The following is a 13,999-nucleotide window of genomic DNA, read 5'->3' on the forward strand; positions in this document are numbered from 1 at the left end:
TGAAGGGCAGATGTGCTGGGTTCTGGTCTGATGGTAGCCAGCAGGCTCCAGGCCTTGCTTTGTATCCCATCCCGGGAGGGTCCCAGCTTGTTTTTTCTCTCCCTGCTCATCCTCTGCTCATCCTCAGCCTGGGTGGGATTGCTCTGATTTTCCCGTCTCTACGGAAAATCTCTTGGGGTTCTACTTGCCAGCCACTCCTTGACCTTTGGGGTCTTGTGGCGGTGATAGCTATCTGCCGTGACCAACTCTCAGGCACCACCCCATCCTCTGCTGTTTTCTTAAACCCTGCCCAACCCTCTGGTTAAAAAAACATCTCTTTGTTAAACTCCCCTCTTGCCTGGCTTGAGTGTGCCATGACAGATCTGGAATCCAACCTCAGCAATTGGAAGCCAGAATTCTTGACCATTCTACTATACTCATCCTCTTGGGCCACGAGTGATATCACATCTCTTTGCTCTTCTAACTAAAACCGCCTTGAGCTCCCTCTGTCTTAGGGTGGTGGAGAGCCCCATGCTCCTCTCCTCGAGAGGCCAGCAGAGGGAGGAAGCCTCTGTGAGGAGGCTGCACCTTCTCTATTGTGTCGCCGTGGCTGTCACTGTGTTAAGCTGACCTTGTACAGCCTGGCTGCCCTTGTCTCCTGCTGCCATGATGTTGTTTGCTCCTCGAGGCTGTTACCTTTTCCTGAATGAGTGACAGCACTTCCAGGTGAAAGGCGCTGCTGGATTCCACATGTGCCATCCCACTCTGCGTCCCACTCTATTCCCATAAAAATCCCTATGAGGTATGGACTTGTCTTCATACCAGGAGTGAGGAAACTGAGGTTCACGGGGGTTAGCTAACAGACCTGCATTATTTATATTCAAGCGTTCCAATTTTTAAAATGAAATACTTGCTTTTCAAATCCAGTTGCTGGCATTACAATCATCTTAAGAGCCAGCTATGGGCCTTCCGACCCAGGGACTGGCTCGCTGGTAGACTCTTCCCTCCGGTTGAGGTGCTCAGTGACCCCCGGCACTGAATCTATCCTGTATTTATCACTTTCTCCTTCCTCTCTGTTTCCTCCCCAAATCCTCTTCCTTAACTCTCCTTCCTCCTGAGTTATATTTCCAGAGGTCGTTAAAGTCCAAAGTGAGTGAGCATATCCCATTAAAACCCTTTTTCTTTTCAAACAGACCATGAACCTTTCCAGATTCCCCCTTGCATCACCCCACTCACCATTCAGCCACATTTAAGCCCACTGCTGACAGACAGACTTCCGCTCTTCCCGAATGTTGCCCTCCCCAGCCAAGAATATTCTGTGCACACATTGTTGCTGGAATGGTAACATTTGCAAAGTCTTAACATTCTGAGTCTCATATCCTCGAGGATAATTCTTCTCGGAGTTGTAGCTGGACAAATCCTCACTGAAGGGTGTGAGTTCCGAAGATCATGTAATGTAGGGCTGGGAGGCCTCTTGGAGACCTCAGGGTATCTCCAGGTGGATGAGGAACCTAAATCTGTAGAACTCAGGGGACCTGCTCACAGTTCACCACTAGCTAAGCCTGAAACAGGGCCTGGGCCTGCCGAGCCTCAGGCAGGGCCTAGCACCTTTTGACCATCTCGCATCTTCTCATGACTGTGAGAATTGTCATGACAGTGACTCACTGGCTCATGACAGTGTCTCTGGAGTGTGGGAGAGTGTGTTGAGCAGGGAAGGGTCTGGGGGAGTGAGGGCAAGTAAGGTTCCCACCTCAGCTCTGCCACTTACTCTATGCCTTTGGGCAAGTTCCTGCATTGGTCTGAACCTCAGTTTCTTGTCTATGTTGTAGGCTTGCTTTTTTTTTTTTTTTTTTAAAGATCTATTTATTTATTTGGAGGTGGGGGGGGGGGCAGAAGGAGAGACTCTCAAGCAGACTCCACGCTGACCATACAGCCTGATGTGGGGCTCAATCTCACAACCTTGAGACAGTGACCTGAGCTGAAACTAAGAGTTGGATGCTCCACTGACTAAGCCACTGGGGCAGCCGTAGGCTTGCTTATTTTGAAGATGTGAGGATGTAAATAATCTAGGGGAGTAATTGGTGCAGATATAAGTCAGGAAATGTTGCCTCTCCTCCTCACACCCCTTTGTTCTCCAAAAAGCAATCTGCTGGTCAGCCTGCCCCCCAAGTGCAGTGCTCACCCCTCGTGGTGATAGCCGCTGCTGTTACCTGTGAAGGCTGAACCCCCAGTGCTGCGCTGTTGGGCAAGAGGAAGCTCCTGATGGGAATCTGGCGCCTGCAGAGGCCTTCAGGATGCTGGCTGCCTCAACGTGGCTGCGAGTCTTCAGCTCACAAGCTTTTTCAAGTGATGAGTTTTAAGGCACGGTTTCAAAATTATTCCATCAGAATAGTTTTGGGTCCACAGATGAGTGTAAATCTGGACATCTCTTCCCCCAGGTATGTTGCCTTTCATATCATCGACACGTTCATTTACTTGCCCCTGTTAGCATTCGCATCTTACTTCCAGGGCTGAGCAGGCCTTTGTCAAGGGGGAGAGGGTTTGGCATTGATTCCCAGCACCAGTAGCCTGGCCTGACCCTGCCCTTTCCTGCCTCCTGCAACAAGTCCTCCTTTTTCTTTGGGGCTCAATGCTGTTTTCCAAAGTGTGCTGGTGAGGCCTTCCTATTTTTGAGCTCATGGAGGGGTGTGGTCTTTCTCCTGATCCACATCTGAGCCCAGGGTCCAGCCTGCATACTGAAGGTTGGTTTTGATACTGACTTTGTAGACAGCAGCCAGTCTGTGGCCAGAGAGGGTGAACCTGCTCAGAGTTCCTGGGACTGCCTCCTAAGGACCATTGTCCTGCTACCTTGAGACTGCTCTCAACGAGCTCTCTAGCCGGTAGGGGAAAGGTCAGTAATAAGTAATCGCTACCTTGTGATGAATGCTATCATGTGGGACAAATCCTCACTGAAGCCAGAGCTGGCATGAAGGAGAAGGGAGTCTGTATCTGCATTCAGAAGTCAGTGAGGGCTCCCAGGAGAGGTGACATTTAGATTGGATTCTCACAAACCAGCTAGGTGGGGAGGGACAGTCCAGGCATAGTGAATCCCTATAAACATCTTTTGTGTTCTCCAAAGATCCTCTCCTCAACAGCCTCTCCTTGTCCCAGTTCTTGACACGGAGCTCCTAAATCCCGTGGGATTTCCTAGGTGATAGGAACATCTTTTGTTCTGCAGTGACTCTTGGTGGGCCTCTGGACAGCTTCAGGATGGGATCTGGTCACCAGAAAGACCAAGCCTTATTTAGAAGCCTGGAACTTTCTGCCACTCTCTGACTCCTGGAAAGGGAGAGGGGCTGGAGATTGGGTGAATCACCAATGGCCAGTGATTTAATCCATTCTATCTACATAATGAAACCACCACAAGAATCCCTAAATTGGGGGGTTTGGAGAGCTTCTGGGTTGCTGGGAGGGTGGTGCACCCAGAAAGGGCAGAGGGCACAGAAGCTCTGTGCCCATTCCCCCACATCTGGCCCTCCCTGCAGCTCCTCCCTTTGGTTGGTTCTGAATCGTATCCTTTATAATAAACTGGTAATAAGTAAAGTACTTTCCTGAGTCCTGTGGGTTGTTCCAGCAAATTATCAGACTCGAGGAGGGGGCTGTGAATTGAATTTATAGCTGGTCAGTCAGAAGTATCAGGGACATTGTAGGATTTGCAACTGGCATTTGAAATGGAGGCAGTCTTTAGAATGGAGCCCCTAATCCATGGGATTTGATCCTATCAGGTAGATAGATAGGGTCTGGATAGATGGAACCAAAGGACTCTCAAGTGGAACCCAGGGAATCAGAGGACTTGGTTTTGGTGTGGAAAAAACATAGAGGTGTAGTGAGTACAAACAGTCCAGAGTGAGTGGGTTAATGTGGTAGACAGAATCATGGCCCTGCACGGTGCCAACATCCTCATCTCTGGACATGTTACCTTAGGTAGCAAAAGAGATTTTGCAGATGTGATTAAGGATCTTGGGATAGGAAGATCCTTGAGCTTATCCAAGTGGGCCCAGTGTCATCACAAGGGTCCTATACAGGTGGGGGGCAGAAGAGCCGACAGAGGGAGAGGGAGAGAGGGCCACAGTGAGGGGATGCAGGCAGCTTCTAGGGGCTGGAAAGCGCAAAGAGCAGATTCGCGCCTGGAACTGCCAGCAGGAACACAGCCCCACTGACACCTTGATTTTAATCCAGGGAGACACATTTTGAACTTCTGACCAGCAGAACTGTAAGATAATCAATCTGTGTTGTTTGAAGCCACTAAGTTTGTAGTGATTTGTTATAGGAGCTTCTGGAAGCTCAAGCAATGCCTGTAAAGGGCTCGGAACAGAGCTTGGCAGATGGGGAGCGCTCCCTAAGGTTGCTCATTGTTGTCATTCTGTCCATTCTGTCCTCCATCAAGTTGGAGTTTAGACTCAGCCTCCTCTGAGTTGTTGAAGGAAAACAACAAGGACACCACCCACCAGCAGCAAGTTCCTGACATTCAGGAGGAGGGGACAAATGACAGGTAAAGAAGTAGATAGATGTTAACAAAGAGGAAGAAAGTAAAGGGGTCCGGTGCAGCCAGCCAGGCTCCTGGGGTTAGGGTCCATTATACTAAGTGGCGGAGTTGGGACAGTTCTTCTGAAGAGGTGACTTTTGACAGAAGCCTGATTGCAGAAGGGAGAGGGCCAGATGGGACTCCCCAGGCAGACGGAGCAGCCAGTGTGAAGGCCCGGATCAGGGAGAGCAAGAGGCTCTGTGTGGTGGGCAGGGAGCACCTGAGGAGTGTGGGGATTGGAAGGTGAGGGTGCAATCGGAGGCCTCCGAGGTCCTAGTAAGAAATTAGGATTTTATCCTAGTGGTATGGGGAGTCACAGGAGACTTTGAATATAGCAAAACTGTAGCTGACTTAGTTTTAAAGGATCACACAGGTTCAGGGCATCCCATTGGGGGGGCAATTGGCATTTGGGGAGGGGAGGGAGATAACACTTAGCTGTGAGGGACCATCCTAAGCATTTAGGTTACTCACCCCCCCGGAATTAGCGGCCACGAGCATTATTGTGACAACCTTAAATCCTTCCGTGTATTTTTCAAACACTTCTAGGGGGAGGCAGGTGGAGCCACCCTGGTGGAGAGGGAATGTGGAGGCCAGGCCCTGAGACCCGTTAGGAGGAAGGTAGCCGGGCCGAGGCAGAATTTATGGGATTTAATGATGAACTGGACGTTACAGCTGAGGGCAAGGAGGACCCCAGGTTCTTGAAAAATTTTCATCTGTCCCCCAGGTTCATTTGTTTGATGGAGAGAATTACATTTTAATTTTGACGTGCTCACAGGAGCTGTTCAGGTGGGTCTATGAGCCTGGAGATCAGAGGAGGTAAGGAGGCAGAGAGAAGTTTGGGGGTCCCCCGGGGTTGTTAAAGCCACGAAGCTGGCTGAGATCAGCCCAGGAGACAATGTTAACAGAGTGAGGTCCAAAGACAGAATCTGGGGCTCTGGGCACTCAGAGTTCAGGATGTGAGAGGATCCAGCAAAGGGATTGGAGAAGGAACAGCTAGTGCAGAAGGAGAACCAGGAGAGTGAAGGTTCTGGAAGCTCGCTGGAGAGTATGCCAGGCACTGTGTGGGGCCCTTTCAGGTAAATCACCTCATCAGCTACTCATATCAGCCCTGCGATGCTCATGGTATATTGCAGAGAGAATGCTCTTCGAGAACATAATCCTTTGGCTTTAGCTTTTGGCAAATGAAATGTGTAATTTCAGGATGATTATCCTCATTCTGCAGCATGTTGCCCTGACTTAGCATCTGCTGAGCACAGCTCTAACATAGTGGGAGATGGGCCCTCTCATGTGTGATGACACTCGAGTGGCCTCTACCATTTTGGGGGGCTTAAGAAGAGAGAGGAAGCCACCACTGCTTCAGGTGGAGTATGCCTAGACATCAGTCAGCTGGTCCTGGATTTTGTGCATGTTTCTAGTAAAATATGAATGACCAGAAACTACCTTAAAATAAAGCAATTTCTTTGGTCCCTTTTGAAGCCAGCAAATGCTAGCAAGTTTTCAATTTTACCTTTATTTTATCGAAAAAAAAATGTACACCTGTGCTCTTTTTATGGTAATGGTACCTCTAGTTGATGAAGTATTCTGCAGCCACTGAAAGTGTTTCTGAGAAACAGAAAATAACCTGGAAGAGTACTTATATTTTAAAGTGTAAAAGGCAGACTATAACACGTTGCATTTCAATAGATCAAAACCATGTAATGTAAACAAAACAGATGTGTGGAAAAAAACCCCAGCATTACAAAGAATCTGCCAAAATATTAATAATAGTGTTCACTGGAGGATAGGAAAATAAGAAATATATTTATCTTTTTCTTCATTTTACATATTTTCCAAATTTTTGTATGAGTATATATTATTTTAGAACAGTGTTGCTCAGTAGGACTTTCTACAATGATGGGATTAGGCTATATTTGTGCTGTCTAATCCATAACCACTGGCTACTGTGCATTTGAAATATGATTAGTGTGATTGAGGAACTGGATTTTTAATTGTACTAAATTATATGAAGTGTAAATTTTAGTAGCCAAATGAGCCTAGGGACTACTTTATTTGACAGTGCTGTTTTAAAGTGCAAAAATAATAAGAAATATCTATTATATCTCAATAAAGCTGTTAAAATAGTATCTAAAATGTGTTTACTATTATCAAGTTTTGAAATTTTATTACACAGTGTGGGAGTGAGTTTGACTTCACAAGAGAGACGATGGACACAGCACAGAAAAACGTTGGGGCTTTTATTTAAATGGTTTCTTTTCCAGCTCAATAGAAAAATGATCCAGCATTAAGCTTATTTGTACCTGAGTTCAGTTTCAGACTAGAAAGAAACCATCACCTGGATGTCATAGTAGTTGTTCTGCAACAACTTTCTTCAATTATGAAAATATTCTTTTCTAAACATATCTTGATCTTTACACAAGTTCAAACCATGTAAGTAATAGGTTTTGAGGTGAGGACAAAGCTTGTTATCCCCACTTTGTAGATGTAAAAAATCAGGTCCATGATGGTTCAGTTCCCAAAGACATGAGACAAGAAGCAAAGGCAAAGCCTCTTAGTTCTTGAAGCCCAGAGGATTTTATCATCTTTCACAATATGGACAGAACAATTTCTAATAAACTGTCTTGGGAAGGGGTCTTCCCAAAGGAATTGGAAATATTTGCTTTTTTAAAAGTCCTTTCAATGAAGCCTTTTTTATTTGTTTGGTTAGTTGGTTTTGTTTTTGTTTTTTGGCTTCTAGAACTGTCTGAAGATTAGTTTGCAGAAAGCAAGGCACTGCACATCTATCAAAGGTTGCCCTTTATTTGTGTCTGTGTCTTCATGCTCTCCATGGAATGCCACACAAAACCCCTTGTCTTTTCATGTGAGCTTACCGTGGACCCCCAGCCCCGAAACTCCATCTGTCTTCCCTCCCTCCCACACGTAGCCCCTCTTGGAGTTAGCCAATCATAATTCTGCATCTGGGATTTAGAGATGTAGATTTAGAAATGTGCTGAGCTTTTCTGGGATCACGTTCCCTGGATGGCTGAGGCACAGTGGACAGTAGTATGAGAGAGATGAGCTCAGCTGAGCAGGCACCGGGGTGCTTCCCACTCCCGCCCCACACACTCTTCATCGGTGGCCCCCCAAGTGTTTGCTAAGAGCAGCAGTCAGGAGTACAATTTAACATAAATGAATCCACTGAATTTTTTCAGACCTCAAGTCTCAATCCTTTTTGGTTCAAGTTCTAGGGAAAGGTTGGAGCCAGTTGTGATTTAAAAAAATAATAATAATAAAAAATTGGTTCACCCGTCTGTCAGAACAGCCAAGAAATATTCACATGAGGAGGACTATCCAAAAAAATGAAGAGTAGCTCTTTTCCAAGACAGATCTCTGGAACTCTCTCCCTCCCTTGCTCAGAACCACTTCCTCTCCTCAAATCTCACTTTAAAACCTTCCTGTTTGTTTTAGCCTATGACTGACTCAGGCCCCATTCATCTTTCTTTCCTCTCTCCCCATGACCACATCCTTCCACTCTCCCCTCACCGTCCACCGTGAGAACACTCGCTTGCCTCGTACCTCCCTCGTTCCTCAGCCCCTTGCGTGTTACCCTCCAGCCTGCATGGACCACCCTCACCGGGCCCAGACGTGTTTGGAAGCGTGAGGGCCTGCTCCACGTGGGTGTCTGTGCCTCTCCCCCCTTCTTAGAGGAGGAGGTAACGGATCCTAATGGTACTTCTGCTTGAAGAGGTGCTTCACCAATTGTATTTTTAAGTTATAAATTCAGATGCTTGAGAAGCAGAACACAAAAGGACCTTGTAACAGACTGCAAAGACACCAACTCTCAGCCCTGTTCCCCTTGGGATACTTCAGGTAAAGCCTGAAGGAGAGGTGGGAATAAAACACAGGCCAAATCAGAGCTGCTGTTTCACCTTCAGAATAAAGTTATGATGGTCTCACCTGTGCTTCCTATTTCTCTCAAGTAACAAGAGAAGTTAACCCCCACTGAAGTTCTGAGGCAGGATCGGCCCTGGGAGCACAGTCCCAGAGCAAGCCCAAGTGTTTGAATTCTTTTAGTTCAGGGTGCTTACCCAGTATTTTCTGAAGGGTGTGGTTTCAGGTTGGTTCCCTGGACAATGGGTATGCTGTGGCTTTCCCCTGATGCATCGCTTCCCTCCCTCCCAGGATGGAACCTTCTCCCACAAATGTGGAGGCAGGTCAGTCTGCTCCCATCCCCAGAGGGGGCTCACTGCTGGTGCCAAAAGAAGTGCATCCGGAACCGAGTGTCCCATTTTTTTACCTGATGAAACACATACTCATCTCACTTTTGGTCCTATCGCAGTAATAACAGCTGCCATTTCTCTACCACATATTGTTTCCAAAGCACATTTGTACTTATAATGGGAAGTATGTAAGGCAGGTTTTAATATTCCCATTTTACCTTTAAGGGACTAAGGTCAACATGACTTGCCTGAGGTCTGAGGTCACAGAGGCAGTGATTGGGGGAGTTGGAATCCATATAAATCTTCTAGAGGAACTACAGACCAACCATAGACATCCCCACATGAGTGCATCAGTGTCTGGAGAGGAACAGTCTGGAAAGGTTTCCACATGGTAGGCAACACAAATAGCATGTAGAACTGGCTTTCTTGTGGCTTTTGGAGGTTCTCTTTGATTTTTGGTGGCAGAGCTTCTTTGTGTGTGTGTGTGTGTGTGTGTGTGTGTGTGTTTAAATCATACTTGCCTCATTTAAAAACCTAAAGAGTGAGTCAGTGTTACCCAAGCTCACCCAAACAGGTGGCAGAGTGATGGGGCTCAGAATTATGCTTGTGGTTAAGCCCACCTGGGATTAAGTCTGGAGTGGTTAATTCTGCTGTATGAAAAACAAATAATAAAAAACACATTTAAGAAAAACTGAAAAAGAAGGAGTAAGAAATAGTACCCAACCTAACTTTTGAGGGCTATAATAGAAAATTTGTATGTAATTGTGTATTGGTTTTCCACTTTTCTTTACCATCCAGAAGTTTCTCTGAAGGTGAGTGGCTTGCCCTGCCACTTGGATGGCAATGTAGGTCCAGTTCGTCCTAGCACGGACACTAGGACTTTGAGAGCCATTTCTGAGCACAGGTGGGGAAAAGGGAGTGGTGGCCACAAGGGTCTGTGCGTGGTGCCTCTGTGCCCACACCTGGGAACACTGACTTGAGAAGTGACTGACGTGTTTATTTGGTGTGAGGTCAGCTACAGCTCTGAGGGCAATAACATGATCCCCATAAAAAGAGACCCCCCAGGCTGGGCTGCCGGCCTGCTTGCCGCCAAACAAGGGTGGTGGCCTAATAAATGAGACCTCACTTTCAACTCTCCATACGTGGTGGATTCATTCACTTTGTGGATTACACACCTTCTTCCTTGTCCTCCCAGGTCAATCACATTGATTGCTTTTTAACCATTTTCTGGCTGTGTGCTGCTTTCGGATGAAGGAAGACGAAGGGAAAAAAAGATTTGATTTCAGCGCCTATGAACCACAGAAGGTTCTGTGAAGAATGAAGCTGAAGCTATTGGTAGAAGTTAGGGGGGAAAAATCTGAGTATAAGGACAGTAGAAAAAGATCTGAACTTTTGCATAGATCTCACATGAATATGAAGTAGGAAAAGAGCTCTGTTTTCCAAAGCCAACACAGGACGAGGGTGTGTTTTGTGCCGGAGCAGCTGTTCTTAGCAGTGGGCTTCTGCTGATCATTCTTTCAAATGTCACAGTCAGACCCAGGAAATTCCCTGGGAAGTCCCCCGCATCACACAGTCTATGCAGTTTGTCCATTTGAGTATGATTCTGTTGGATCTTGAGAGACTGGTTGATCTTCAGGAAGCTGTTACCACAAAATGGATCTTCCTGCACTGAGGAACCAGCATAGTACCCTGATCGATGACGAGAGTGGACTGGGAAATGGGAATCTGGATCCTAATTTCAGTCTTGCCACTACCAGCCTGGTGGTGTTAGGAAAAGCCTGTTATTTCCATTATCTCCATGGCTTCATCTGTAAAATGGGGTGCCATGGAGAAGGCGAGAATGAAAGTACCTGCCGTTGTGCTTGTAAGTGCTCAAGAAATGATTTCTTTCTGCCTGCCCACCTTGTTCTCCATCTACTAAGTGAGGGATGAAACCAGAAGATCACTGAGGCCCCTTTCACTCTAACACTCTGTGGCTGTGTTGGCAACACCTTAAAATGTTCCAACTAACACTCTTGTCAGCCTTGGTCTGTCAGAGTCTATGCAGTCATAGAGTTGGATGACGTAGTGGTGTAATTTTGACTCTGTATTATAATTTTTATTTTTCCTTCTCCTGATTTTTAATTTATATTTTCCATTTTATGGCTTTTGCTTTTTAAGTTGTCACAGATCCTTTGGACAATAAGAAAAAAAGGTGTAACAAATTGGATGGAAATAATGCATTCACTGAAAGCCAGGAAATAATACGGATATGAATACGAATACTAACACATTGTTTTTACTGGACACTTACTGTGTATGAAGAGCTGTGCTAAGCACTTTATAAACATTAGGTCACTTCATTCTCATCATAACCCTGTGAAGCCATAATTATCACCTTCACTTTATAGATGAGGAAACAGTATTAAAGATATCAAGCAAGTTGTCCAAGGTCACACAATTAGTGAGTGGCAGAGCAGAACCACAAATCCAGGTCTGACTAAGAGCAGTAGCATGCACACAAACAGGCTCTCAAAAAAAAAAAAAAAAAAAAAACAACAAAAAAAAAAAAAACAAAGCAAAAACAAGCCCCTAAATCTTGATGTGCACCATTTATTGATTTCCATTGTGTGAATACTCCCACCATAGCGAATTTCAAGTCATCAGCAGCTTAAAATCAACTAAAAAAAATTCTTGAATATTTAGTAATTTGTTCTTGCAAGCCAATAGAAGCCAACCCCAAAACACCCCAAGGAGAGACTGTGTTGATAACCACTGAGAAATACTGCCTCCCTGGATCACAGGCTGGGGCTGCAGCCAACAGGAAAATAGGAAGAAAGGAGGGAAGGCTGTGGACAGAGAAAGTAAAGCAAAATTCATTCCTTCCTTCCTTCCTTCCTTCCTTCCTTCCTTCCTTCCTTCCTTCCTTCCTTCCTTCCTTCCTTCCTTCCACAAAGCCTTAATGAATACCAGCTAAGTACCAAGCCTTGAGATATGTGCTTAGGACTCAGGCATGAGTAAGATGAGCTGGGTGCCTAAGCCTAAAGAGACCCGAGTATGCCAGGGAGAGACCGAAGGTAAACAGATATTTTAAAATATTATGCAATAGAAGCATGTATGAGTCTGTGGAAGTCCAGGTGAGGGAAGCAGAGATTCTACTTGATAGTCCTGAAGCATGGGGTTAGCTACATATAAGTGGAGGCTTCTGCATAACACAAATTTTGTTTTTTTTATTTCCAATTTATCGAGAAGCTTCTCTCACTAGAGAGGAGAGCTCAGCTTAGCTGCATTTTAGGACTAAACAAAGATGAGGTCAAGAAAGGGCCAGTGAACCATACACAAAGATAAACTCAAAATGGATGAAAGATCTTAATGTGAGACAAAATTCCATCAAAATCCTAGAGAAGAACACAGGCAACACCCCTTTTGAACTTGGCCACAGTAACTTCTTGCAAGATACATCCGTGAAGGCAAGAGAAACAAGGAAAAATGAACTATTGGGACTTCATCAAGATAAGAAGCTTTTGCACAGCAAAAGATACAGTCAACAAAACTCAAAGACAACCTACAGAATGGGAGAAGATATTTGCAAATGACGTTATCAGATAAAGGGCTAGTTTCCAAGATCTATAAAAAACTTCCTAAACTCAGCAGCAAAGAAACAATACAATCATGAAATGGGCAAAAGACATGAAGAGAACTCTCACAGAGGAAGACATAGACATGGCCAACAAGCACATGAGAAAATGCTCTGCATCACTTGCCATCAGGGAAATACAAATCAAAACCACAGTGAGATACCACCTCACACCAGTGAGAATGGGGAAAATTAACAAAGCAGGAAACCACAAATGTTGGAGAGGATGCGGAGAAAAGGGAACCCTCCTGCACTGTTGGTGGGAATATGAACTGGTGCAGCCACTCTGGAAACTGCGTGGAGGTTCCTCAAAGAGTTAAAAAGAGATCTGCCCTACGACCCAGCAATTGCACTGCTGGGGATTTACCCCAAAGATGCAGATGCAATGAAATGCCGGGACACCTGCACCCCGATGTTTCTAGCAGCAATGTCCACAATAGCCAAACTGTGGAAGGAGCCTCGGTGTCCATCGAAAGATGAATGGATAAAGAAGATGTGGTCTATGTATACAATGGAATATTACTCAGCCATTAGAAACAACAAATACCCACCATTTGCTTTGACATGGATGGAACTGGAGGGTATTATGCTGAGTGAAATAAGTCAGTCAGAGAAGGACAAACATTATATGGTCTCATTCATTTGGGGAATATAAAAAATAGTAAAAGGGAATAAAGGGGAAAGGAGAAAAAATGAATGGGAAATATCAGAAAGGGAGACAGAACATGAGAGACTCCTAACTCTGGGAAACGAACTAGGGGTGGTGGAAGGAGAGGTGGGCTGGGGGTGGGGGTGACTGGGTGATGAGCACTGAGGGGAGCACTTGATGGGATGAGCACTGGGTATTATTCTATATGTTGGCAAGTTGAACACCAATAAAAAATAAATTTATATATAAAAAAAAGAAAGGGCCAGTGATGCAGAAAGTAAGCTCCTTCAGTTAGGAACATTGTCTGATGGACCCCTGCATTCTTGACACCACACACCATACTGGTAATAAGTGAACACTCCATAAGTACTTGTTGACTAGATGAATCATTGATGAATAATGAGTCGTAAGCTTCAGAGAAGGTTATTTGAGGAAAAGGACTAATGATAAGCAAGAAGCAAATGGTGAAAGTTGTGATTCCTAAGCATATATGGGATCATGTAATGGAATAGAGCCAGTGCCCAAATAGAATGTGGGCAGAGACTCCAGATGCTCAGAGTGGAGGTGAAGTACACAGAAGAGGGTATGTTCTGGAGTGTGTATTCCTCCACATGGTCTGCCATTTGGGGCACAGTCTCTGTGAGGATGATCTGAAGATGAGGCAATTCTCTGGTTGCCAGGAATTATACAAATTACTATTTTGGCTTCAAAGTTCAATTTGGGAGAAGCTAAAAAGTCATTGGTACAGTGAAGTTTGGGGATTTCAGTGGATTTCATTCATGTTTGTTTGCTCTTCTCTGATTATCTGAGAGGAGTTCGCAGTTACAGAAAACCAGGGGTAGTATGCATGTTCTTTCTTGGGACCCTGGATTGTCTTTGTAAGAAGTGCATCTGCACGTGTTATTTTGTAGATGATTTTCCTTATAACAATGCCTTATGTTTGTAGATGGTTCCTAATTTCTAAAGATCTTTTCTGTAATTACTTTTGCTGGGTC

At 45.2% G+C, this 13,999-nt stretch overlaps 1 long non-coding RNA gene across 6 annotated transcripts in view; it reads left to right on the top strand.

Annotated features, from left to right (window-relative positions):
• The window catches only part of LOC102155446, a 123,651-nt gene that overhangs the window by 18,161 nt on the left and 91,491 nt on the right, over positions 1-13,999 (top strand). The window contains exon 1 of one of the 6 annotated variants that reach the window (XR_005366786.1): positions 6,116-9,130. The exons of the other annotated variants lie outside the window; for them this stretch is intronic. This is a non-coding gene — a long non-coding RNA (uncharacterized LOC102155446). Of the gene's footprint in view, positions 1-6,115; positions 9,131-13,999 lie in introns of those variants that run through there. 6 annotated transcript variants of the gene reach the window in all.

This window comes from Canis lupus, chromosome 11 (assembly GCF_011100685.1).
Source record: "Canis lupus familiaris isolate Mischka breed German Shepherd chromosome 11, alternate assembly UU_Cfam_GSD_1.0, whole genome shotgun sequence".
NCBI classification, from domain to species: domain Eukaryota; kingdom Metazoa; phylum Chordata; class Mammalia; order Carnivora; family Canidae; genus Canis; species Canis lupus.